We start from the raw sequence: 27,075 nt of genomic DNA, 5'->3' as shown, positions 1-27,075 counted from the left end.
CCCCAGTACACAAACACCAAGTGTCACTATGTGCTGAGGTTTTATCTGTCCCCGGTGTTGCGAAGGATGGGGCTGGTCACATTGCCGCGGATCGCTTCATCCAGTTGGACTGTGCCGTACCAGCTATCCTGCGTGGGAATGTTTCTGAGGGAAAACAGCTTTGACCACCAATCCATCAGGCAGTGGTCTGCACGGAATGTCCTCAAGGCCCTACGGGAAAAGGAGATGGTGGATCCGGTCGGATGGTTCCCCGAGCAGACTGCCAAAGTCATTTGGCAGAATGCCTCATCACCAGAACTTTCAAACAAGCACCAAGATGTAGCTTGGCTGGTGGTAAGAAGAGCCCTTCCTGTCAGATCCTTCCTGCATGCCCGAAGTCTCGCCCCCTCCACATGCGGCCCTCGAGGTGGCTGCGGTGGGGAAGAGGCAGTTGCCCACCTCCTTCTGGAATGTGTCTTTGCAAAGCAGGTGTGGAAAGAGATGCAGTGGCTTTTGTCGAGGTTCATCCCAAGCAGCTCTGTAACACAGGAGTCTGTGCTCTACGGGCTGTTCCCAGGGATGCACACCGAGATAAACATTAACTGCTGCTGGAGGACCATCAATTTGGTGATAGATACTCTTTGGTCTGCCCGAAACCTGCTGGTCTTGCAGCGCAAAGAGTTGTCCACGACCGGGTTTTGCAGACTGGCACATTCCAAGGTCCAGGACTACGTGCTGAGGGACACACTAAAGCTTGGGGTAGCCACTGCAAATGCTCAATGGGGAAAGACCACTGTGTAAGGTCCCCCCGCCATCGTGAACTGGGCAGCTGGACCCATTGGAAACCCTTGTGCTGGAGACACCAGATATGGGTTTGATGTAAAATGTCCATGTCAGGTAAAATGGAGTGGAAGGGTTGAGAGGCAACTCACTCCTGTATTGAAGAAAACTGATTTCCTTTGCACTTTTTGGAATGTCAACTTGGTGCTGTTTTGAACTGTTGTATAATGCATCTTTTACAGATTTATATGAATAAAGCATATTTTTAGGAATAAAAGCCTGGGGATTCATATGCATAGTTCTTTGAAGGTGGCAGGACACATTGAGAAAGTAGTTAGCAAAGCATATGGGATCTTGGGCTTCATAAATAGAGGTACTGAGCACAAAAGTAGGGAAGTTATGCTGAACCTGTATAAATTTCTAGTTGGGCCACAACCAGAGAATTGCATCCAGTTCTGGTCAACACACTTTTAGAGGGATGTGAGTGTCCTTGAGAGGGTGGAGGAGATTTAACAGAATGGTTCCAGACATGAGGGATTTTAGCTGTAAGGTTAGGTTGGAGAAGCTGGGGTTGTTCTCCTTGGAGCAAAGGAGATTGAGGGGAGATTTGATAGACATGTACAAGATTATAATAAATATGACAGGTTTAGATAACTTACAGGGCGATGGGGATAGAGCGGGGGAATGGGACTGAATGGATTGATTTACATGGGCTTGATGGGCAAAATGACTTCCTGTACTGTAGTGACTCCAGGACTCAATGACTCTCTCTCCTTCTCTCTCTCTCTCTCTCTCTCTCTCTCTCTCTCTCTCTCTCTCTGTCTATCGCTTTACCTCTCTCTGCCTCTCTCTCTCTATCTGTCTTTAGCTGGTCCTCTAACTTTCTATTGCACTCTCTCTCTCTTTTTTTTCACTCTCTCTCTCTCCATTACACACATATTTGTCAATCACATGTCAAAGAAGGAAGCGTAATGAAGGAATGGCTGCGCCCTTGAAAATGTTTCCAGGAGAATCGTTAAATGTTTAAAGTTTCTGTAGGGGGTTTGACCTGAGATGGTGAGACACAAGGATGTGAGGTTATTAAAGTCTTCACCAAATGTAATAGGGAATAATTTTCTTCACTGGTGAACCCAAAGGAACAAATATGGCACAAGAATGAGAAAAGTCAGAGGATTGAGAAACATCCAATGGTTCTTCACATATTCAAGTCAGCAGACCCACAGAAAAACAGTAGGTTGAGAGTTCAGATCCAGTGATAGACTGGACAAATATCGAGCCAGTGCTTTTTTCTTTATAAACCTGACATCTGTCCACTTGGCTATTGCACCTCGTCTCGATGTATCTGATAATACTGATACTATTTGTATTCCACAGTTGCTTTGAAATCACAGGCAATATAAATGGATTGGGAAATTCAATGGTCAGGAACCATTAATGGATTGGGAAAGTCAATGGACTGGAAAATATCAGTGGATTGGGAAATTCTATAGACTGAGTTATTTCAATGGATTGGGACAGTTCAGTACATTGTGAAACATCAATGGATTAGGAAACAGGAATTAAAGGGACAGATGGAGTTCAACCTGGAAAAGTGTGAAGTGATTCATTTTGGAAGGTCGAATTTGAATGCAGAATACAGGCTTAAAGACAGGATGCTTGGGAGTGTGGAGGAACAGAGGGATCTTGGGGTCCATGTCCATAGATCGCTCAAAGTTGCCACCCAAGTTGATAGGGTTGTTAAGAAGGCGGATGGTGTGTTGGCTTTCATTAGCAGGGGGATTGAGTTTAAGAGCCGCGAGGTTATGCTGCAGCTCTATAAAGCCCTGGTTAGACCACACTTGGAATATTGTGTTCAGTTCTGGTCGCCTCATTACAGGAAGGATGTGGAAGCTTTAGAGAGGGTGCAGAGGAGATTTACCAGGATGCTGCCTGGACTGGAGGGTATGTTTTACGAAGAAAGGTTGAGGGTGCTAGGGCTTTTCTCATTGGAACGAAGAAGGATGAGAGGTGACTTGATAGAGGGGTACAAGATGATGAGAGGCATAGATAGAGTGGATAGCCAGAGACTTTTTCCCAGGGCAGAAAGGGCTATCACCAGGGGGCATAATTTTAAGGTGATGGAGGAAGGTTTCGGGGAGATGTCAGAGGTAGGTTCTTTACACAGAGAGTGGTGGGTGCGTGGAATGCACTGCCAGCGGTGGTAGTAGAAGCAGATACATTAGGGACATTTAAGCAACTCTTGGATAGGTACATGGATGATAGTAGAATGAAGGGTATGTAGGTAGTTTGATCTTCGAGTAGGTTAAAGGTTCGGCACAACATCGTGGGCCGACGAGCCTGTACTGTGCTGTACTGTTCTATGTTCTATGTTCCAGATGAAAGGATTGCATTAATCAATGGATTAGAATGTGGAGAGGCAGGAGAAAATGATGCCATTTTAAGTAGGGGGCCGGGGGTTAGTAGAAACAGACCAGGGCTATTTTACTCTCTATCTCATTCCTTTCTTCTCTCTGGCTCATTATCACATCCTCTCTCTCTCAGAGCGGTGGGAATCACTGGAACCCACACTTGTTGCTCAGGTTGTTTGGTTCCGGGAAAATACAAGGTCCACATCAGATTGACAGGAAAGATAAATGTGATTCAGGGCCAATCATTTTCCTTTTGGTGATGTGTGCTCAGCCTTGTTATTTCAGCAAAGGCAGCAGGAAATGCAAATTCTGAAGAGTTTTGACAGAGTGAAGAAGGAGAAAGTGTTGCCAGTGACAGAAGGGTCAGTAACCAGAGGAAACACATTTAAAGTAATTGACAAAAGAATTAGCGTTGTGATGAGGAGATTGTTATTTCAGCAGTGTGTTGTTCTGGTCTGGAATGCAACCCTGAAAGGTCAGTGGAAGCAGATTCAATGGGAACTCTAAATGGAATTGTATATATACCTGACATGGAAAATATAACAGGGCAATGGGGGAAAGGACAGGAGTGTGGGATGTGGGATTAATAGAATAGCTCTGTGAAATATCAAGCAAATGCACAGTAATAAGGTTCAGTGCTTGGACCTCAGATATTTTCACTCCATCAATGGCAGAGAAAGCTCAAGGGACCATGTGGCTACTCCTCATGTTCTTCCCAGTGTCCAGGATAAAGTGTAACATCACACTGATTTCCAGATGGCTGAAACAAATGCAACAGACATCTGTTCTGGAAACATAACATTTAAAGTGAGAAACTAATCATGAGGCATGTACGGGGATTGAACCCGTGATCTTCAGTTTACAAGACTGACGCCTTACCACTTGGCCACCATGCCTTTTGTTAATGGACACCTGAGGCTCCAGAGGAGGATTTGTGATTCTTTTTCAATTTGGTTGAAACAGCATCGAGAAACATGCACAGAAATCAAGAGGGATTGTGGAATGGGTAACAGATCAGCCTCATTTCCATCATCAGCATCATGAAATCTTCATTCAGACATTCCATTCCCATCCTCAGCTTTTCTCACATCTGTACAATAATATAAGAGTGGACATTGGGTTGTTACTGGGCAGATTATATAAATAGACTGTGTGCATCATCACAGGAAGTGATGTAATATAATCTGTCCGGCACCTCATGGAGAGTTGTAGATGAAACCTTCAATGCAAGATGTGCAGAGTAAACTCAGGTTATTTTAACCGTCAGATTCTTATAAATTGTGTACTAAGCCTTGACAGATATCAGAACATTATATGGGGGCTGCAGTAAACCAAAGCGAAGATGGAGAAATCTTTGCCTGTACCTTTGAAAAGGTCACTGGACTGAACCAAGCCGAGGAGTGGCCGAGATGTTTCCAGAACTTTGCAAGGTATTGTACTGCATCGGGTCTCGTGCAGAAGCCAGACATGGAGCAGGTCAGTACGCTATTGTCTGCAATGGAGGGAGTGTGCAGGCAACATCCTCATGAAGAACAGAAGGCTACGTGTGAAGAAGTTATTAAGACACTCAAGACCTATTTTAATTGAGGAAAAAAATGTCATCGTGGAGCCAAAGTTAAAACGCTGCATTTGCTGACAACGCAACCACCAGGTGACGCTGTACTAGCACATGCGCAAATGCAGCCTCTTCCACTGAAACGTCACTGTCTGTGACATTCAGGCAGCTGCCAGGATTAAAGATGGAGCTACTCAATTTATCACAGAAAACAACTTCGACCTAAAAATCCCCTCAAAGGTTGCCATCGCCGCCTCCATCCCACCCTCAACAGTCCCCCGCTCCCTCTTGCGCATTCGCCAGTTATCCAGTAAAAAGTCATCTTAATTCACCTAAAGTGAATTACTTTCGGAGCAGTGACTGTCATTTCATAAGCAAATATGGCACAGTGGCACAGTGGCGTGCACTGTAGCCTCACAGCTCCAGCCACCCGGGTTCATTTCTGGGTACTGCCTGTGTGGAGTTTGCAAGTTCTCCCTGAGTCTGCATGGGTTTTCTCTGGGTGCTCCGGTTTCCTCCCACAAGCCAAAAGGCTTGCAGGTTGGTAGGTAAATTGGCCATTATAAATTGCCCCCAGTATAGGTAGGTGGTAGGGAAATGATGGGATGTGGTAGGAATATGGGATTAGTGTAGGATTAGTATAAATGGGTGGTTGATGGTCGGCACAGACTCGGTGGGCCGAAGGGCCTGTTTCATTGCTGTATCTCTAAAAAAAAATATCTACACAAAGGACACGTTTTGGTTGATAGTCGGAGAACGTCGCACTGTTTGAAGTCTCATTAGAAGGACAGCACCTCTGACAGTGCTGCACACCCTCTGTAATTCAGTGAGGATTCATAGAGTCATAGAGTTATACAGCACAGAAACAGGCCCTTCGGCCATCATGTCCGTGCCGGCCATCAAGTACCTATCTATTCTCATTCCATTTTCCAGCACGTGGCCGTAGCCTTGTATTCTGTGGCGTTTTGAGTGGTCATCTAGATACTTCTTAAATGTTGTGAGGGTTCCTGCCTCTACCACTCCTTCAGGGAATGTGTTCCAGATTCCAACCACCCTCGAGGTGAAACATTTTTCCTCAAATCCCCTCTAAACAGTGCCATCCCATTCTCCGGACGATCATTCCCCGTTTCCCCCCATCCCACTCTCTGACTGCTCACTCCCCGCTTCACCCACCACCACCCCCATCCTGCTCTCTGGCCGCTCACACTCCAGGCCATGGGCTCTGCCGCTTCCCTCCTCTCGGCCACTCGCTCCAACATTGCCCCATCACCCCTCGAAGCTCGCCTTGCTTTATCGGGTGGTGCGGTGAAGAATGATCGAATGTTGGAGCGAGAGGCCGAGAGGAGGGAAGCAGCATGGCTTAAAGCTAGTGTCTGGAGGGACGTGGGGGGGAAGCGGGGCGTGAGTGGACGGAGAGAGGGCAGTGCGGTGGTGGGTTGGTAGCAAGTGGCCGGAGGGCGGGGGAGCGGGGTAGCAAGGAGCGGGCAGCGAGCGGCCTGGAGTGAGTGGCCGAGTGGGGGGAGAGAGTTTTCCCGCACATGCGCCACTTTGTCCTGGAAGACGTAGGCTGAGCATGCACAGCATCTCAGAGCGCAGGAGACTGTTTGTGCATGTGCGAGCTTGGAGCGCTGTGATGACGTCGGCTGGCTGCTGCATTGTCAGGAATCACTTTGAATTTAATAAGCATACAAAACAGAAAGGGGAGAGTATTCATTCATTTTTCAATGACTTGTACAATCTCACGGAGGATTGTGAATACAGCAACTTAAGAGAAGAGCTGAATGGAGACAGGATTATGTTCGGGGTATTAGACAACACCTTTTCAGATCATCTACAGTCCAGGGCTGATCTCACATTAACGAAAGAGTTTCAATTGAGCAGACAAACAGAGGTTAGAAAGTTTAACCAATCCGTTGTCCGAGGGGACAGGGAGAGTCTGATCTCGAGAGTTGCAGACTCAATTGAATTTGTTAAGAAAGCAAAAGGAAAAATTAGTGGTAAAAGACAAGAAAGGCGGGAAGAGCATCTAGTGGTAGCTGCAACCAATTGCAGTAGGTGTGGCCGAGAGAGACACAAGTGGGAAAACTGCCTCGCCAAAGAAGCTGAGTGTTTTTCCTGCAGAAAGATGGGACACTTTCAGTCAGTGTGTGGCAGTAAAATACCAGCGGTGAATATAATTAAAGGGAGATCCCGAGAGAGAAAAAACATTCATGAAGTACAGGATATCCAAAGTGTGGAAATACATTTCTCAGGTGAAATCCAGGAAACAAAGTGAGAGTTGCTGGACGACAGAAATTCTGAAATATTTTAAGACAGAGGTAGATAGATTCTTGATAAACAAGGGGGTGAAAGGTTATCGGGGGCAGGTGGGAATGTGGAGTTGAGGTTGCAATCAGATCAGTCATGATCTTATTGAATGGTGGAGCAGACTCGAGGGGCAGAGTGGTCTACTCCTGCTCCTAATTGGTATGTTTGTATGTCAGAAAACATGTTCTGGATACAATGAGAACTATCATTTGTTTGGAAATGGATTTGAACCCCCTTTTATCAAAAGGTTATTGAGCTTTAATTTTTCTACAATTAACAGGCAAATCCTTGTGGAGTTGAGATTGACAGAAACAATGGGCTGGATTCTCTAGATCCCTCGACGTCAAGATCTGTGGTGGGGGTGGGGTGGGAGCCGCTTGAAGATGGCCCCGGATGAGGCCCGCCACGGACCTCAACGCCGGCAGGGCCTGGCTCAATATTGCCGGCGACGGCGAGGCCTTGTGGGGGACCCCCACCGCTCGGCAACGGGACCACAAACCTGCATTAATTATTATCCCATCACTTCCTGATATCCTGCTGCGATCTTCAGCCCAGTGACTGGCACTGCCGTGCCTTCGGAGCCCCATCCGGGGAAATGAGGTGCAACACTGATGGGGAGGGGGCAGAAGGTAAGTTTCTCAGTGTGAGGGTGGGGGGACGGAGTCAAATTAATGTCATGGGTGTAGGGGATGGTGGGAAGGGTTATAGTTTACAGTTTGTGCAGTTTTGGGCGGAAGGTCAGATGGTAAAGGTAGGTTTGGGAAGGAAAGGGCAAATAATTAATTTAACTGTTATTGGGGGGATGGGAGAGAGGCAAAAGCAATGTATTTATTTCATTTCATTTAATCTTCCTTTAAATATTTTCCAGTAGGACTAACAGCCCTTTAAAAATGGCTGACACTCCAGTACAGTACTGAGGCAGTGCTGCACTATCAGAAATGCTGTTTTTCAGGTGAAACAGAAAACTGAGGATCCCTCTGCCCTCTCAGGTGGATGTTAAAGGTACCATGGCACTATTTCAGAGAATAGAAGGGGAATTATCTCTGGGGTGCTGGTCATTGTTTAACCCTGAATCATCATCACTAAAAAGCAGATTATCTCGTTTTTTATCACATTGTTGTTTCTGGGAGCTTGCTGTGCGCACATTGGCCACCATGTTTCCTGCATGACTACAGTGACTACACTTGGAAAGTCCTTCATTGGCTGTAAAACACTTTGCAACGTCCTGTGGTCGTGAAATGCAACTCTTGCTTTTTCCATTGTTATCAGTGTCATTGTGATCAAAAGATAGGATTCGTGAGCACAAAATTTAAATCAATTTTGATTAAAATAATGTAAAAGCATCTGTATTTTTGCACTGTACTTAATAATCTCCATCTTCCTATCCTTACAGAGTGCAATGTCATCGACCCTGAAATTGATTCCACAATCTCATGGAATCACAGAGTCAGAGAAAGTTGAAGGCACAGAAAGAGGCCACTTGGCCCATCGTTTCTGTTCCACAGACAATTTCAGCCCTGTTCAGATGAAAGGTCACAGACCAGAAACGTTAACTCTGTTTCTCTCTCCACAGATGCTGCCAGACCTGCTGAGTATTTCCAGCATTTTCTGTTTTTATTTCAGATTTCCAGCATCTGCAGTATTTTGCTTCTGTGTTACTTTGAAAGTTAAAACTGACCCACCTGTCTACAATTCACACTGGGGTCTCCCATGAAATGATTCTGTATAATGTTGTTATAATGAATACAGACTCTGAGCACAGAGCTTCCTGTGGGGAATTGGGGATCTGAAAACCTGACTGCAGGAATTTCCACTGGGAGCACAAATTCACAAAATCTACCTTTTATATATCGATTCATTTTAATTGTCCTTCTGGAAAATTATTTTGAAACAATTTAAACATCAACCCACAGCTCCATGAATGGGTCAATTATGAGGTCATCCTCTGACAGGTCATGTGACAGCTGGAGCCACAAGACATCAGAACCAGATTTGTGACTGGATTAAAACCCGGAATCCTGTCCCAATGGCTTTTCAAATAAAGCTGTTGCTGATTGAAAACACAGCAGTTAAACTTTCTGCCTGACCATGAGGGGAGCTAGGGAGAAATTTACAAAACTCAATCCTTCAACAAAATAGTTCAAAAATCATTAACATAGAAATCATGTGAGGACTCATATGCAGTAGAGAAACAAGCAGAATACAGAAAGTACAGAGGAGAGCTGAAAAAGGAAATGAGATCAGCAAGAGAATGTATGAGAAAAGATTAGCAGGTCACATAACTGGGAACACTGAAGTCTTTTACCAACATATAGACAGACAATGAAAGGGTGGGTCAATTAGGAGATCCTGTGGAGGCAGAGGGTGTGGCTGAGGTACTAATTAAGTACATTTCATCTGTCATCACAAAATGAGCGGATGCTGTCAATGTCACAGGAAAGGAGGAGGAAGTGAGAAAATTGGACGAAATGAAAATAGATAAAGAGGAGACAATTACAAGGTTGGCAGCTCTCACAGTAGAAAAGTCACCCAGTTTGAATGGGCTGCATCCTGGGTTGCTGAGGGAGGTAAGGTTGGAAATAGCGGAGACTCGCACCACAATCTTTCAATCCTCCTTGAATATGCGAATGATGCCAGAGAACTGGAGGAATCAGTGTCCATAATTCAACTTTGCATATTTAAAACATGTTTACAAAAACAGTAGAAGTACTCTCATAACATAAAAGCAAAATACTGCAGATGCTGGAAATCTAAAACAAAAACAAAAAATGCTGGAAATACTCAGCAGGTCTGGCCGCATCTGTGGAGAGAGAAGCAGAGTTAACGTTTCAGGTCAGTGATTTGGCACGCTCCATCCTGCCGGACTGAACATTAAATTCAATCATTTCAGAGCATGACGGACCCCACCCCCACCCCCCCAACACACTTTTTTATGTTTAGTTTTTCCTTTTTCTTTGGTTACTTTATTTCATTTTTTTTAGTTTGGTTAGTTTGTTTCTACTGTGTCTACCCATTGTTTCTGTTTTTTAAAAAAATGTTTAATGTTTGTGTTCGGAGTGCTTTGTGCATTACAGTCAATTCACACCTTCTCTGTACTAACGCTTTGTCTTTCAGCACACCATTGAGCACTGTTCAGCACTGTTTGCCTTTGTTCCATGCCCCTCTGGTCAGTTATTCTCTGTGACCTTGTCCAATCAACACCTCTTTTGTTATCTCTTGCCCCACCCCCAGCTTTACTTGCTTAAAACCTTTTATATTTCTAATATTTGTCAGCTGTGATGAAGGGTAACTGACTTGAAATTGTTAACTCTGCTTCTCTCTCCACAGATGCTGCCAGACCTGCTGAGTATTTCCAGCATTTCCTGTTTTTACTCTCATAGCACAGTTAACCTGTTTTTTCTCTCTCTGTTCATATTCTGTCTCAGTGTTTGGATCTCTCACTGTTTGGATTGAGAATTGAGCTTGTATCAGTCCTGCGATGGACAGATCTGCTGAATTTTACCAGCATTTTCTGTTTTTTCTTCATTTCAGATCAGAATTTCTTATTGAAACACGGGGAATGCTGTTTCAACTGCTCCAGGGATACTTTCATGAGTTGCTGAAACATTCTAATTCCCATTCCCACACGGAACGAAGCCAGGCAGGAGGGGATACCTGTGACTCAATGATCAGACATTGCAGCTCATGAAGTGTGTTTTCTGATGGTCGATGGGTTCCTGTGTGAAGTTGACACGGGTTTGGTTTTTCTCCCTTGCACTTTGACCCTTCAGTTAGTTCTTTGTGTTCAGCTGTTTCAGGTGATGTTACTGAGTCAGGAATGTTGGTCAGGACAGTGCGAGAATTCCCTGTGATTCTTTCAATCGCGCTGGGGAATCTTTAACATCCACCAACAGGGCCTCATTTAATTGTCACTTCAAAAACCTGCTGGCAATTATTGCTCAGGATTACACTGAGCTGGGACACTAAGGATATTCAATTAATGAAATCAGTACTTTAAACTGAGAGCAATAGTCCCTCCCACATCCTGATACCTTAGGATTTCTGAACTTTAATTACTGCTTCATTCCTTGGTTTGTGGGCTGGTTCAGCACCTGTAGACATTTGAGGCACTCACAGGCACTGGTAATCTCTAGGCTTAGAGTCATAGAATCATAGACAGGTTACAGCACAGAAGGAGGCCATTCAGCCCTTTGTGTCCATGCCAGCTCTCTGCAAGAACAAGCCAGCTAGTCACACTCCCCCGCCTTTGCCTGTAACCCTGCATTTTCTTTTCTTCAGATAATTATTAAATTCTCTTTCAAAAGTCATGATTGAATCTGCCTCCACCACACTGTCAGGCAGTGCAATCCAGATCTTAACCACTCGCTGCATAAAAAAGTTTTTCCTCATGTTGCCTCTGGTTCTTTGGCCTTTCACCTGAAATCTGTGCCCTCTGGTTCTTGACCCTTCTGCCAATGGGAATAGTTTCTCCCTCTCTACTCTGTCCAAACCCTTCATGATTTTGAACACCTCTATCAAATCTCATCTCAACCTTCTCTTCCCAAAGAAGAACAACTCCAGATTCTCCAAACTAGCAGAAGGTTTTCTATTTCTACTGGAAAATGGGCAGAGAGAAAGAGTATGAGACAGAGTTCACAAGAGAGAGAAAAAAGTGGTTTGTGTCTGTGAGAGAGAGCAAGACAGAGGGAGGGAGAGTAACTGTCTGTGTGTGAGAGAGAACACAACCCAGTCCCAATATAATTGCTCTTTCTTGATACTATTCGATAAACTCAGACCCTGCCCAGACACCGACAGCTTCTCTCCCTCACTGCTGTTCCCTGCCCTAATGGTGCAGAAATCCCCTCTCATAGTTGCACATTAAAACTGGTCTCACTGCTGTTCCCTGCCCTGACTGTACAGAAATCCCCTCTCATAGCTGCACATTAACACTGGTCTCACTGCTGTTCCCTGCTCTGACTGTACAGAAATCCCCTCTCATAGCTGCACATTAACACTGGTCTCACTGCTGTTCCCTGCTCTGACTGTACAGAAATCCCCTCTCATTGCTGCACATTCACACTGGTCTCACTGCTGTTCCCTGCTCTGACTGTACAGAAATCCACTCTCATAGCTGCACATTAACACTGGTCTCACTGCTGTTCCCTGCTCTGACTGTACAGAAATCCCCTCTCATAGCTGCACATTAACACTGGTCTCACTGCTGTTCCCTGCTCTGACTGTACAGAAATCCCCTCTCATAGCTGCACATTAACACTGGTCTCACTGCTGTTCCCTGCCCTGACTGTACAGAAATCCCCTCTCATAGCTGCACATTAACACTGGTCTCACTGCTGTTCCCTGCCCTGACTGTACAAAAGTCCCCTCTCATAGCTGCACATTAACACTGGTCTCACTGCTTTTCCCTGCTCTGACAGTACAGAAATCCCCTCTCATAGCTGCACATTAACACTGGTCTCACTGCTGTTCCCTGCTCTGACTGTACAGAAATCCCCTCTCATAGCTGCACATTAACACTGGTCTCACTGCTGTTTCCTGCTCTGACTGTACAGAAATCCCCTCTCATAGCTGCACATTAACACTGGTCTCACTTCTGTTCCCTGCCCTGACTGTACAGAAATCCCCTCTCATAGCTGCACACTGACACTGGTCTCAGGTGAATTTTGAGTGGTCATTAAATGATCCGACGATGGCGTGGCCTCGGTTAATAGCAGTTTGAAGCCGGATATCAGTTTTAAATTCCATCGGCTCATTCCAAAAACCGACCTTTAAACAAGTCAAAACACTGGAAACACACGATGGCTCATTCAACGTCTATGGAGAGAACAAAGACGTTTACTGTTGGGGTTTGGACAATGAAGAGAAACATAGGAACTTGATGAGGACATGCAGCCTTTCGAGTCTGTTCCACCATTCAATTAGATATTTGCTGATCTCTATATTAACACCATTTGTCTGCTTGTTTCTGTAACCCTTGGTACCTTACCTAACTCAAATCAATCATTTGTCAGAAATAAATAAGGAAACTGATTCATCGATTTTCTTAAAAGCAAAATACTGCGGATGCTGGAAATCTGAAATAAAAACTGAAAGTGCTGACAAGACTCAGCAGGTCTGGCAGCATCTGTGGAGAGAGAAGCAGAGTTAACGTTTCAGGTCAGTGACCCTTCTTCAGAACTGGCAAATATTAGAAATGTAAAAGATTATAAGCAAGTAAAGCGGGGGTGGGGCAAGAGATAACAAAGGAGAAGGTGTAGATAGGACAAGGCCACAGAATAGTTGACCAGAAAAAGGCAAACAATATGTTAATGGTGTGCTGAAAGACAAAGCATTAGTGCAGATAGGGTGTTAATGGACTGAAAAACTAAACAGCCACAATGACAAACATGAAAAAAACAGTGGGTAGGCACAGTAGAAACAAACTGAACAAACTAAAATAAAGTTTTCTTTTTTACTTTGCCGATGTCTTTGTCTATATTGTGGATCCTTCTTCAGACTGTCTTCTTTCACAATGTAGTTCTGACCTCTGGTGATGTTGATCGTAATCAGCTTCAACTTGCTGATAGTTTTGGAACTGAGCAGATTTTCTTTGCTTGTTTCTACAACATGGAACTCAGTCTGACATGTGGACCCCTGGGAGGATTTAAAAGTAACTTGGATGATCCCTAGCACTGGTGGAGGAGTATCTGATCCATGGGAGAAGATTTTAGATATCAGCTTGTTCAATTACAGTTTCTGTTTTCTCTGTTACTTGTGGAATGTCGGAGCATCCATCATGTTGATCATTGCTCCGAGTCAATTACTGCAGATATTGTCGAATTGCCTATGAACACATCACACATGGGCACGTGTCGGGACCTGTGGTCGTGAGCAACAAAAATCTTCTCTTGTGCTGCAAATATGTAATCTTCCTTCTGGCATTTAAATCTATGAATGTTTCCTGCAGGCTTCGATCAGCATACTGTAGTGAAATGTCCCATTTTTCTGCAGACTTTACACTTCTTCCCTCTCGAAGGACAAGTTTTGTAATAAGGATCCTCACCACTGCAATGATTGGATGTTTGAATGTGATTGTGATTTCTGTCTTGGTCTTCCTTGACCTTTCTCTGGGTTTCCTCTGTGTCCTTGTGTTTTGTGTGTTTCTCAGGGGAATCTCGTCGTCACGTTATTTGCCTCTTTCTCAGACTTCTGAGTCTCATCATGTAGTGGTCAAGAGTCTCGCACCATATTGTTTTGCTTGCCTGAAACATAAATTTCATAGTGAGGATTTGCCCTTTCTTGAAAATATCTTGTTAGAAAATGCATCGCAACATCATAATCATTTTCGGTTCCAGTGTCTCTGAGTGTATTGAAGGTATTGTCAACTTTTGGTCCAGCAGAGTGTAGGAGTAACGCTCTCTTTCTTCGGTGTGTATTGATAGCGAGTGCCATCATTAGGAGTTCAAGTCTTGTGAGCCATTTGCTCCAGTGTGGCCCTGGGTTGCTGTCTATCTCTGTAAAGGCTGGAAAGACTGGCTGTTGTTGTGTACACATGATGATCGTTATTTATTTAAATCTGGAATTGTCAATGTAAGTCTTCTGTATGTCCCTGGTTGTCTGTGTGATTACTTCTTTTTAATCCTCAATGTCAGAAAAATATAGTGTTGTGCTGTGTTCTTACGTCTACATTAAATGATGACCCCAGGCTTTATATTCAGATTCAATCCAAACAGTATTTATTGTCTTTCTTATCTACATGGCATGATCACAGGTCCCAGGTCTTTTTCTCATTGGTGTGTGTGTGCTCTCTCCAAGCCATGTTCGAATGTGTCTCTCAAAATGGTGTCTCCTTATATATGTATGATGATGTCATCTGTTGCATCAGTGGCTTGGTCTCTTAAAGGTACAGTTTCTTAAAGGTGAAGTCACCATTACACAACATTGCAAACAATGAGTCAGCCACGGTCGATAGAGTGTCAGGAATGAAGGTCAGAGGAGCAGACCAGGCTGGAAACACATAAAGAACGAGGGGCAGCCAATGTGAAAAACAGAGAATAAACAACATGGCATGGGTGGTGTTTACAATACCTCGAATTTCGGTTTGATTCTCTTCCAGGTCAGAGGGAATTCTAGTAACATGATGTCTATGGAATCACAGAATGAAGAACAAAGAGACCATTTGGTCCATCATGCCAGTGTTGTCTCTTTGGTCGAGACAAATTACAATTAGTCCTGCTGCGTGGCTTTTTCCTGTAATCCTGTACATTTTCCCTTCCAGCATCTATCCATATCCCTTTTGAAAGTTACGATTGAATCTGCTTTCATCTCCCAATCAGGCAGTGCATTCCAGATCACAACACATTACTGTGTAACAAATGGTTCTTCATGTCACCTCTAGTTCTTTTGCCAATCACCTGATATCTGTGTGCTCTGCTTACTGACCCTTTTGCCACAGGAAACAGTTTCTCCTGATTTAAAGTGTTGAGAACCATCATGATTTTGAACACCTTGGACAAATCTCTTCTGAACGTTCTCTGCTCCAAGAAGAACAACCTCAGCTTCTCCAATCTCTCCACAGAACTGAAATCCTTCACCCCTGGTATCATTGCAGCAAATCTCTTCTGTTCATTTCTTGCCCCAGAAATAATTGAAATGAAATGTTTCTAAGAAAATGCATGAACTAAATAAAAAGGAGAGAGAAATAAATGCTGAGCAAAATGGATATCAATGTTTGGAAGGTAAAAAGAGCAAAGAGATCGAAATTTTATTGTCGAGGAGTGAGAGGAATAAATAACACTTTGGAGATTTTGTCAGTGGATTTACTGATAAATTTGGGAATTGAGAGGAAGCTGGTTCACAGAGAAAAAACTGCCAACCCTGGGGAGGAGCTGACAACTGCATCCGTCCAATAAGAGACAGAGTAGAAGTGACAGTTCAGTTAGTGGAACAGGACACTTTTAATCTCAGGATTATGGGTTGGATGATCCACTGTGGGTGCCCGTGAAATTCCACAGGAGCTAATACAACACCTTGCTGTCAGTGGCTCCTTGGTCAACGGGTGTGATTCTTGTTTAAGGAGTGTGATTAATGAAAGTGTGAGCGACCCTAGGTTCAAATCACCAATGAGCTCTTGGCATTTTTAGTTTAATGTTACTGATTGCTGTCAGCCTTACGGAGCTGGCTTCAGGACCAGAGAACTGGATTCAAAGAGCTTGTCGACAAAATTGAAATTTACAAAATGTACAGATAGCCAAGTGAGAATATAAAGTTGTCGCAGTAATTGAGACCTGACTCCAAAAACAACAGGACTGGGTTCTGGAATGGAATGGAATGGAATTCTTCAGTGTTTCTGTTGTTTGGCTTGCATTGACTCATCGATTTTCTTGTTTTTCACTTTGTCGATGCCTTTGAATAATTGTGGATCCTTCTTCAGAGTGTCTTCTTTCACCAGGTAGTTCTGACCTCTGATGATGTTGATTGTAATCAGCTTCAATTCGCTGATAGTTTTGGAAGTGAGCAGATTTCCTTTGCTTGAGTCTACAACATGGAACTCAGTCTGACATGTGGACCCATGGGAGGATTTGAATGCCACCCCTGCGTTGGAGTTGCATCCATCCAATAAGAGACCGAGTAGAAGTGACAGTTCTGTCAGTCGAATATGAGACTTTTAATGGCAGGGTTGTGAGTTTGAGTGCCATTCTGTTTTTCCCTTTTGTAAGGCTTCATGAGCAGAGAGTACAGGGAGTGTTTCAAATGAGCAAGTCTCGCTTTGATTCAGGACTCTTACCTCTCAGCAGCATCTCACTATGAAAGATTGAATTTGATCTCATTTCATTCTCAGCTCGGGGTCTGTGCGGCTCAGTGGCACTTCTGGCTGTCTCCCGCTTCACAATCCAACAGTACTGAGAAAGCAATGGGGAAAATTACTCACATGTTGTGTTCTTTAATTTTTTGGAAAACTTGAATGTATGTATTTTCTTCCAAAACAAGGACACCAAGTCATTGTTAATGTAGGGCTGAAATAGCTCAGTTGGGAGAGCGTTAGACTGAAGATGTAAAGGACCCGGGTTTCAGCAATTTTGCTTCCTTATGCGTCCCTTGCCTTGGATCTGATATTCCAGTTGCACAATTTCCTTTGAAATTATTTACCAAGCACCAGTGGATTGAATTTGAGAAACAACACAGAGTCATTTACAGCACAGAAGGTGGTCGTTTGGCCTATCACGTCCATGCTGGCTCTTCCCGGAGCAATCTAGTCAGTTCCACTCACCAGCTCGATCCCTTTCCTCCTGCAAGTTTCTTTCCTTCAAGTATCCATCTAATTTCCTTTTCAAATCATTGATTGTCTCTGCTTCCACCACACTCGTAGGCCAAGACATTACCACCCACAACATAAAAAATTCCACCTCATCAAGGATGGAAATACTTACATCTTCTATATTTGCTTATTCTCTATTTCTATGAGAATAGACTGACATTCAACATGAAAGGAAACCCAAAAATCTTCGAGCAGCATGTAAATGATAAGTGGGTAGTAAGAGGTTGAGTCGGGTCTATGAGGGACAAAAAGGATAATATAAGCTTAGAGGTGCAGGGCAATGTTAATCTACTTAATGAGTACTTTGTATCAGTGATCACTAAGGAAGTGGAATTTGACAAAATATCAGTCGAAATGAAGAGAGTAGAGTGAATGGAGAGGGTACAAATTGAGAGAGGGAGGTACTAAAAAGGCTGGCTGTGCTTAGGGAAGATAAATCACCTGGTCCGGATGGCTCACATCTCAGGTTGCGAAAGGAAATGCGGATGCAGATAACGGAAGGGCTTACTATGATCTTCCAATCTTCCCTGGATACGGGGGAGGTGCCAGAGGATTAAACAGTGGCAAATGCGACACCCTTATTCAAGAAAGGGTGTGAGGACAGTCCGGGTAACTACAGGCTAGTTAGATTAACAGCAGTGGTGGGTAAGGTTTTAGAAAGAATAATCAGGGTAAAAAATCAACAGTCACTTGGAGAGGTTCGAGTTAATTAAGGAGAGTGAGCATGGATTTATAAATGGGAGTTCATGCTTGACTAATCTAACTGCATTTTTTGATGAACTAACAGAGCAGGTTGATGAAGGGAATGCAGTGGATGTTGTTTATACGGATTTTAAGGAAGCGTTTGACAATGTACCACATAAAAGGACGGTTAACAAAATTGAGGTTCGTGGTATAGGAGGGTCAGTGTCCAATTGGATAGAAAATTGGTTTAAGGACAGAAAACAGCGAGTCTTATTAAATGGTTCTTTGTCAGACTGGAGGATAGTCGACAGTGGTGTTCCCCAAGGGTCAGTGCTAGAACCACTGCTTTGTTTGCTCAAGGTAAGTGACTTGGATCTTGGAATACAGAGTAGAATCTCAAAATATGCCGATGACACCAAACCTGGAGGAGCGGCAAACAGTGAGGATGATATGAACTGCCTGCAACAGGACTGTGATAGGGTAGCAGAATGGGCAGACAGGTGGCAGATGGAATTTAATAGTGACAAGTGTGAGGTGATGTATTTTGGCATAAGGAATAGGGAGAGGCAATATATACTTAATGGCACAGTTCTAAAGAGTGTACTGGAATAGAGGGACTTGGGGTTCATGTGCATCAATCTTTGAAGGAGGCAAGTCATATTGCGAGAGTGGTTCGCAAAGCATATGGGATCTTGGGCTTCATAAATAGAGGCATTGAGTACAAAAGCAGGGAAGTTATGCTGAACCATTATAAAACTCTGGTTAGGCCCCAATTGGAGTGTTGCTTCCAGTTCTGCTCAGCAGACTTTGGAAAGAATGTGAGGGTCCTTGAGAGGACGCAGAGGCGATTTACCAGAATGGATCCAGGGATGGGGGATTTTAGTTACAAGGTTCGGTTGGAAAAGCTACTATTATTCTGCCTTTCTCAAAGGAGATTGAGTGGAGAATTGATAGAGGTGTATAACACCTCTAGAGAACAGGCCATCCTGGACTGGGTATTGTGTAATGAGAAAGGATTAGTTAACAACCTTGTTGTGTGGGGTCCCTTGGGGAAGTGCGTCCATAATATGATAAAATTCTTCATTAAGATGGAGAGTGAGAGAGTTGATTCCGAGACTCGGGTCCTGAATCTAAACAAAGAAAACTATGAAGGTATGAGGCGGGAGTTGGCGATGATAGATTGGGGAACGTTACTGAAAGGGTTGACAGTGGATAGGCAATGGCTAGCATTTAAAGAGCGCATGGATGAATTACAACAATTGTTCATTCCTGTCTGTGCAAAAGTAAAACAGGAAGGGTGGCTCAACTGTGGTTACAAAAGAAATTAAGGAAAGTATTAGATCCAAGGAGGAGAAATATAAAATGGCCAGAACAAGCAGCAAACCCGAAGATTGTGAGCAGTTTGGAATTTAGCAGAGGAGGACAAAAGGATTGATTAAGAAGGGGGAAATAGAGTATGAGAGTAAGCTAGCAGAGAACATAACAACTGACTGTAAAAGCTTCTATAGATATGTGTAGAGAAAAAGATTAGTGAAGACAAATGTGGGCCCCTTACAGCCAGAAACGGGGGAATTTATAATGGGGAACAAAGAAATGGCAGACCAATTAAATACATACTTTGGATCTGTCTTCACAAAGGAGGATACAAATTATCTCCCAGAAATGTTGGGGAACATAGGGTCTAGTGAGAAGGAGGAACTGTATGAAATCAGTATTAGTAGGGAATGTTTGGGAAATTGATGGGATTGAAGGCCGAAAAATCCCCAGGGCCTGATAATCTACATCCCAGAGTACTTAAGGAAGTGGCCCTTGAAATAGCAGATGCATTTCTGGTCTTTTTTCAAAATTCTATCGACACTGGAACAGTTCCAATGGATTGGACGGTAGTTAATGTAACTCCACTATTTAAAAAAAGAGGCAGAAAGAAAACAGCGAATTATATACCGGTTTGGCTGACATCAGTCGTGGGGGAAATGCTGGAGTCCATTATAAAAGATGTAATAGCAGAGTGCAATAATAACTCGTCTCCACTCCTAGTATTTATAAATCCCACACGTTCACTATAATGTGAACAATTATTTCCTGTTGTGTCTCACTCAGATTGATAAACTTCACTGTATTGGAGTGAGGTGACATCTACTGGCGGGAAGCAAGAACTGCAAATAAGCAGCAGAAACTCCACAGTCTGTCAGGGTTAAAGAAACATTGCAAGGTGAGGAAACAGCGAAGTGGTTTGATTGGGCAGATGGAGACATGATTCCACTTGTGGTGGTGTCTGAAGCAAAGGCCAGAAATACAAAATTGTCATTAATAAAAGAAATGAGGAATTCATGAAAAATGTAGTAACGTAGTGAATGGTTAGAATGTGGATAGAATAGAAAGTGAGATTGGATGGACAGAAGCAGTCTGAAAGGATGGCTGAAACAAAAGGTGAGTGCCCTGAAATGTTAACTGTGTTTCTCACAGCACAGATGCTGCCAGAGCTGCTGAACATTTCCAGCACTTTCTGTTTTTATTTCCGCATTTGCAGGATGTTGCTTTGATCTGAAAAAAAATGAATGATTGGCTGGGGGGTTCCAGTGAAATTCCACAGCAGCTAATAAAGCTTGACTTGTCAGTGGCTCGTTGGTCTAGGGGTATGATTTTCGCTTAGGGAGTATGGTTAATTAACATGCGAGAGATCCCGTGTTCAAGTCCCGGACGAGCCCTGATCTGGTGGCATTTTTAGATTCAGGTTATCTATTGGTTTCAGCCTTGCAGAAGGTGGAATTGACTTCCATGCGGAGCTGGCTTGAGGACCAGACAACTGGATTCAAAGAGCTTGTCGACAAAATTGCAATTAACTAAATGGACAGATAGCCAAGTGGGAATATAAAGTTGTTGCTGCAATTGTGAACTGTCTCCAAAAACAACAGGACTGGTTTCTGGAATGGAATTCTTCAGTGTTTCTGTTGTTTGGCTTGCATTGACTCATCGATTTTCTTGTTTTTCACTTTGTCGATGCCTTTGAATAATTGTGGATCCTTCTTCAGGGTGTCTTCTTTCACCAGGTAGTTCTGACCTCTGATGATGTTGATTGTAATCAGCTTCAACTCGCTGATAGTTTTGGAAGAGAGCAGATTTCCTTTGCTTGAGTCTACAACATGGAACTCAGTCTGACATGTGGACCCATGGGAGGATTTGAATGCCATCCCTGCGTTGGAGTTGCATCCATCCAATAAGAGACCGAGTAGAAGTGACAGTTCTGTCAGTCGAATATGAGACTTTTAATGGCAGGGTTGTGAGTTTGAGTGCCATTCTGTTTTTCCCTTTTGTAAGGCTTCATGAGCAGAGAGTACAGGGAGTGTTTGAAATGAGCAAGTCTCGCTTTGATTCAGGACTCTTACCTCTCAGCAGCATCTCACTATGAAAGATTGAATTTGATCTCATTTCATTCTCAGCTCGGGGTCTGTGCGGCTCAGTGGCACTTCTGGCTGTCTCCCGCTTCACAATCCATCAGTACTGAGAAAGCAATGGGGAATATTACTCACATGTTGTGTTCTTTAATTTTTTGGAAAACTTGAACGTATGTATTTTCTTCCAAAACAAAGACACCAAGCCACTGTCATTGTAGGGCTGAAATAGCTCAGTTGGGAGAGCGTAAGACTGAAAATCTAAAAGTCCCTGGTTCAATCCCGGGTTTCAGCAATTTTGCTTCCTTATGCGTCCCTTGCCTTGGTTCTGATTTTCCGGTTGCACAATTTACTTTGAAATTATTTACCAAGCACCAGTGGATTGAATTTGAGAAACAACACAGAGTCATTTACAGCACAGAAGGTGGTCGTTTGGCCTATCACGTCCATGCTGGCTCTCCCCGGAGCAATCTAGTCAGTTCCACTCACCAGCTCGATCCCTTTCCTCCTGCAAGTTTCTTTCCTTCAAGTATCCATCTAATTTCCTTTTCAAATCATTGATTGTCTCTGCTTCCACCACACTCGTGTGCCAAGACATTACCACCCACAATATAAAAAATCCCACCTCATCAAGGATGGGAAATACTTACATCTTCTCTATTTGCTTATTCTCTATTTCTATGAGAATAGACTGACAGTCAACATGAAAGGAAACCCAAAAATCTTCGAGCAGCATGTAAATGATAAGTGGGTAGTAAGAGGTTGAGTCGGGCCTATGAGGGACAAAAAGGATAATATAAGCTTAGAGGTGCAGGGCAATGTTAATCTACTTAATGAGTACTTTGTATCAGTGATCACTAAGGATGTGGAATTTGACAAAATATCAGTCGAAGTGAAGAGAGTAGAGTCAATGGAGATGGTACAAATTGAGAGAGGGAGGTACTAAAAAGGCTGGCTGTGCTTAGGGAAGATAAAACACCTGGTCCGGATGGCTCACATCCCAGGTTGCGAAAGGAAATGCGGATGCAGATAACGGAAGGGCTTGCTATAATCTTCCAATCTTCCCTGGATACGGGGGAGGTGCCAGAGGATTAAACAGTGGCAAATGCGACACCCTTATTCAAGAAAGGGTGTAAGGACAGTCCGGGTAACTACAGGCTAGTTAGATTAACAGCAGCGGTGGGTAAGGTTTTGAAAGAATAATCAGGGTAAAAAATCAACAGTCACTTGGGGAGGTTTGAGTTAATTAAGGAGAGTGAGCATGGATTTATAAATGGGAGTTCATGCTTGACTAATCTAACTGCATTTTTTGATGAACTAACAGAGCAGGTTGATGAAGGGAATGCAGTGGATGTTGTTTATATGGATTTTAAGGAAGCGTTTGACAAGGTACCACATAAAAGGGCGGTTAACAAAATTGAGGTTCGTGGTTTAGGAGGGTCAGTGTCCAATTGGATAGAAAATTGGTTTAAGGACAGAAAACAGCGAGTCTTATTAAATGGTTCTTTGTCAGACTGGAGGATAGTCGACAGTGGTGTTCCCCAAGGGTCAGTGCTAGAACCACTGCTTTTTTTGCTCAAGATAAGTGACTTGGATCTTGGAATACAGAGTAGAATCTCAAAATATGCCGATGACACCAAACCTGGAGGAGCGGCAAACAGTGAGGATGATATGAACTGCCTGCAACAGGACAGTGATAGGGTAGCAGAATGGGCAGACAGGTGGCAGATGGAATTTAATAGTGACAAGTGTGAGGTGATGTATTTTGGCATAAGGAATAGGGAGAGGCAATATATACTTAATGGCACAGTTCTAAAGAGTGTACTGGAATAGAGGGACTTGGGGTTCATGTGCATCAATCTTTGAAGGAGGCAAGTCGTATTGCGAGAGTGGTTCGCAAAGCATATGGGATCTTGGGCTTCATAAATAGAGGCATTGAGTACAAAAGCAGGGAAGTTATGCTGAACCATTATAAAACTCTGGTTAGGCCCCAATTGGAGTGTTGCTTCCAGTTCTGCTCAGCAGACTTTGGAAAGAATGTGAGGGTCCTTGGGAGGACGCAGAGGCGATTTACCAGAATGGATCCAGGGAAGGGGGATTTTAGTTACAAGGTTCGGTTGGAAAAGCTAGGATTATTCTGCCTTTCTCAAAGGAGATTGAGTGGAGAATTGATAGAGGTGTATAACACCTCTAGAGAACAGGCCATCCTGGACTGGGTATTGTGTAATGAGAAAGGATTAGTTAACAATCTTGTTGTGTGGGGTCCCTTGGGGAAGTGCGCCCATAATATGATAAAATTCTTCATTAAGATGGAGAGTGAGAGAGTTGATTCCGAGACTCGGGTCCTGAATCTAAACAAAGAAAACTATGAAGGTATGAGGCGGGAGTTGGCGATGATAGATTGGGGAACGTTCCTTAAAGGGTTGACAGTGGATAGGCAATGGCTAGCATTTAAAGAGCGCATGGATGAATTACAACAATTGTTCATTCCTGTCTGTGCAAAAGTAAAACAGGAAGGGTGGCTCAACTGTGGCTTACAAAAGAAATTAAGGAAAGTATTAGATCCAAGGAGGAGAAATATAAAATGGCCAGAACAAGCAGCAAACCTGAAGATTGTGAGCAGTTTGGAATTTAGCAGAGGAGGACAAAAGGATTGATTAAGAAGGGGGAAATAGAGTATGAGAGTAAGCTAGCAGAGAACATAAAAACTGACTGTAAAAGCTTCTATAGATATGTGTAGAGAAAAAGATTAGTGAAGACAAATGTGGGCCCCTTTACAGTCAGAAACGGGGGAATTTATAATGGGGAACAAAGAAATGGCAGACCAATTAAATACATACTTTGGATCTGTCTTCACAAAGGAGGATACAAATTATCTCCCAGAAATGTTGGGGAACATAGGGTCTAGTGAGAAGGAATAACTGGATGAAATCAGTATTAGTAGGGAATGTTTGGTAAATTGATGGGATTGAAGGCCGATAAATCCCCAGGGCCTGATAATCTACATCCCAGAGTACTTAAGGAAGTGGCCTTGAAATAGCAGATGCATTTCTGGTCTTTTTTCAAAATTCTATCGACTCTGGAACAGTTCCAATGGATTGGACGGTAGTTAATGTAACTCCACTATTTAAAAAAAGAGGCAGAAAGAAAACAGCGAATTATATACCGGTTTGGCTGACATCAGTCGTGGGGGAAATGCTGGAGTCCATTATAAAAGATGTAATAGCAGAGTGCAATAATAACTCGTCTCCACTCCTAGTATTTATAAATCCCACACGTTCACTATAATGTGAACAATTATTTCCTGTTGTGTCTCACTCAGATTGATAAACTTCACTGTATTGGAGTGAGGTGACATCTACTGGCGGGAAGCAAGAACTGCAAATAAGCAGCAGAAACTCCACAGTCTGTCAGGGTTAAAGAAACATTGCAAGGTGAGGAAACAGCGAAGTGGTTTGATTGGGCAGATGGAGACATGATTCCACTTGTGGTGGTGTCTGAAGCAAAGGCCAGAAATACAAAATTGTCATTAATAAAAGAAATGAGGAATTCATGAAAAATGTAGTAACGTAGTGAATGGTTAGAATGTGGATAGAATAGAAAGTGAGATTGGATGGACAGAAGCAGTCTGAAAGGATGGCTGAAACAAAAGTTGAGTGCCCTGAAATGTTAACTGTGTTTCTCACAGCACAGATGCTGCCAGAGCTGCTGAACATTTCCAGCACTTTCTGTTTTTATTTCCGCATTTGCAGGATGTTGCTTTGATCTGAAAAAAAATGAATGATTGGCTGGGGGGTTCCAGTGAAATTCCACAGCAGCTAATAAAGCTTGACTTGTCAGTGGCTCGTTGGTCTAGGGGTATGATTTTCGCTTAGGGAGTATGGTTAATTAACATGCGAGAGATCCCGTGTTCAAGTCCCAGACGAGCCCTGGTCTGGTGGCATTTTTAGATTAAGGTTATCTATTGGTTTCAGCCTTGCAGAAGGTGGAATTGACTTCCATGCGGAGCTGGCTTGAGGACCAGACAACTGGATTCAAAGAGCTTGTCGACAAAATTGCAATTAACTAAATGGACAGATAGCCAAGTGGGAATATAAAGTTGTTGCTGCAATTGTGAACTGTCTCCAAAAACAACAGGACTGGTTTCTGGAATGTAATTCTTCAGTGTTTCTGTTGTTTGGCTTGCATTGACTCATCGATTTTCTTGTTTTTCACTTTGTCGATGCCTTTGAATAATTGTGGATCCTTCTTCAGGGTGTCTTCTTTCACCAGGTAGTTCTGACCTCTGATGATGTTGATTGTAATCAGCTTCAACTCGCTGATAGTTTTGGAAGAGAGCAGATTTCCTTTGCTTGAGTCTACAACATGGAACTCAGTCTGACATGTGGACCCATGGGAGGATTTGAATGCCATCCCTGCGTTGGAGTTGCATCCATCCAATAAGAGACCGAGTAGAAGTGACAGTTCTGTCAGTCGAATATGAGACTTTTAATGGCAGGGTTGTGAGTTTGAGTGCCATTCTGTTTTTCCCTTTTGTAAGGCTTCATGAGCAGAGAGTACAGGGAGTGTTTGAAATGAGCAAGTCTCGCTTTGATTCAGGACTCTTACCTCTCAGCAGCATCTCACTATGAAAGATTGAATTTGATCTCATTTCATTCTCAGCTCGGGGTCTGTGCGGCTCAGTGGCACTTCTGGCTGTCTCCCGCTTCACAATCCATCAGTACTGAGAAAGCAATGGGGAATATTACTCACATGTTGTGTTCTTTAATTTTTTGGAAAACTTGAACGTATGTATTTTCTTCCAAAACAAAGACACCAAGCCACTGTCATTGTAGGGCTGAAATAGCTCAGTTGGGAGAGCGTAAGACTGAAAATCTAAAAGTCCCTGGTTCAATCCCGGGTTTCAGCAATTTTGCCTCCTTATGCATCCCTTGCCTTGCTTCTGATTTTCCAGTTGCACAATTTACTTTGAAATTATTTACCAAGCACCAGTGGATTGAATTTGAGAAACAACACAGAGTCATTTACAGCACAGAAGGTGGTCGTTTGGCCTATCACGTCCATGCTGGCTCTCCCCGGAGCAATCTAGTCAGTTCCACTCACCAGCTCGATCCCTTTCCTCCTGCAAGTTTCTTTCCTTCAAGTATCCATCTAATTTCCTTTTCAAATCATTGATTGTCTCTGCTTCCACCACACTCGTGTGCCAAGACATTACCACCCACAACATAAAAAATCCCACCTCATCAAGGATGGGAAATACTTACATCTTCTCTATTTGCTTATTCTCTATTTCTATGAGAATAGACTGACAGTCAACATGAAAGGAAACCCAAAAATCTTCGAGCAGCATGTAAATGATAAGTGGGTAGTAAGAGGTTGAGTCGGGCCTATGAGGGACAAAAAGGATAATATAAGCTTAGAGGTGCAGGGCAATGTTAATCTACTTAATGAGTACTTTGTATCAGTGATCACTAAGGATGTGGAATTTGACAAAATATCAGTCGAAGTGAAGAGAGTAGAGTCAATGGAGATGGTACAAATTGAGAGAGGGAGGTACTAAAAAGGCTGGCTGTGCTTAGGGAAGATAAAACACCTCGTCCGGATGGCTCACATCCCAGGTTGCGAAAGGAAATGCGGATGCAGATAACGGAAGGGCTTGCTATAATCTTCCAATCT

General features: G+C 43.4%; 3 non-coding genes across 3 annotated transcripts; 2 read left to right on the top strand and 1 right to left on the bottom strand.

Moving 5' to 3' along the window:
* Positions 1-3,991: 3,991 nt before the first annotated feature.
* trnat-ugu (transfer RNA threonine (anticodon UGU)) lies at positions 3,992-4,063 on the bottom strand. Its single transcript has one exon. It is a non-coding gene; the product is annotated as a tRNA-Thr (tRNA).
* Positions 4,064-21,621: 17,558 nt separating this feature from the next.
* trnaf-gaa (transfer RNA phenylalanine (anticodon GAA)) lies at positions 21,622-21,694 on the top strand. The gene has a single exon. It is a non-coding gene; the product is annotated as a tRNA-Phe (tRNA).
* Positions 21,695-26,235: 4,541 nt separating this feature from the next.
* On the top strand, positions 26,236-26,308 carry trnaf-gaa (transfer RNA phenylalanine (anticodon GAA)). Its single transcript has one exon. It is a non-coding gene; the product is annotated as a tRNA-Phe (tRNA).
* Positions 26,309-27,075: the final 767 nt, after the last annotated feature.

This window comes from Heterodontus francisci, unplaced genomic scaffold (genome assembly GCF_036365525.1).
Source record: "Heterodontus francisci isolate sHetFra1 unplaced genomic scaffold, sHetFra1.hap1 HAP1_SCAFFOLD_51_2, whole genome shotgun sequence".
In the NCBI taxonomy this organism is placed as follows: Eukaryota; Metazoa; Chordata; class Chondrichthyes; order Heterodontiformes; family Heterodontidae; genus Heterodontus; species Heterodontus francisci.
This window is presented reverse-complemented; position numbering and strand designations above follow the sequence as displayed.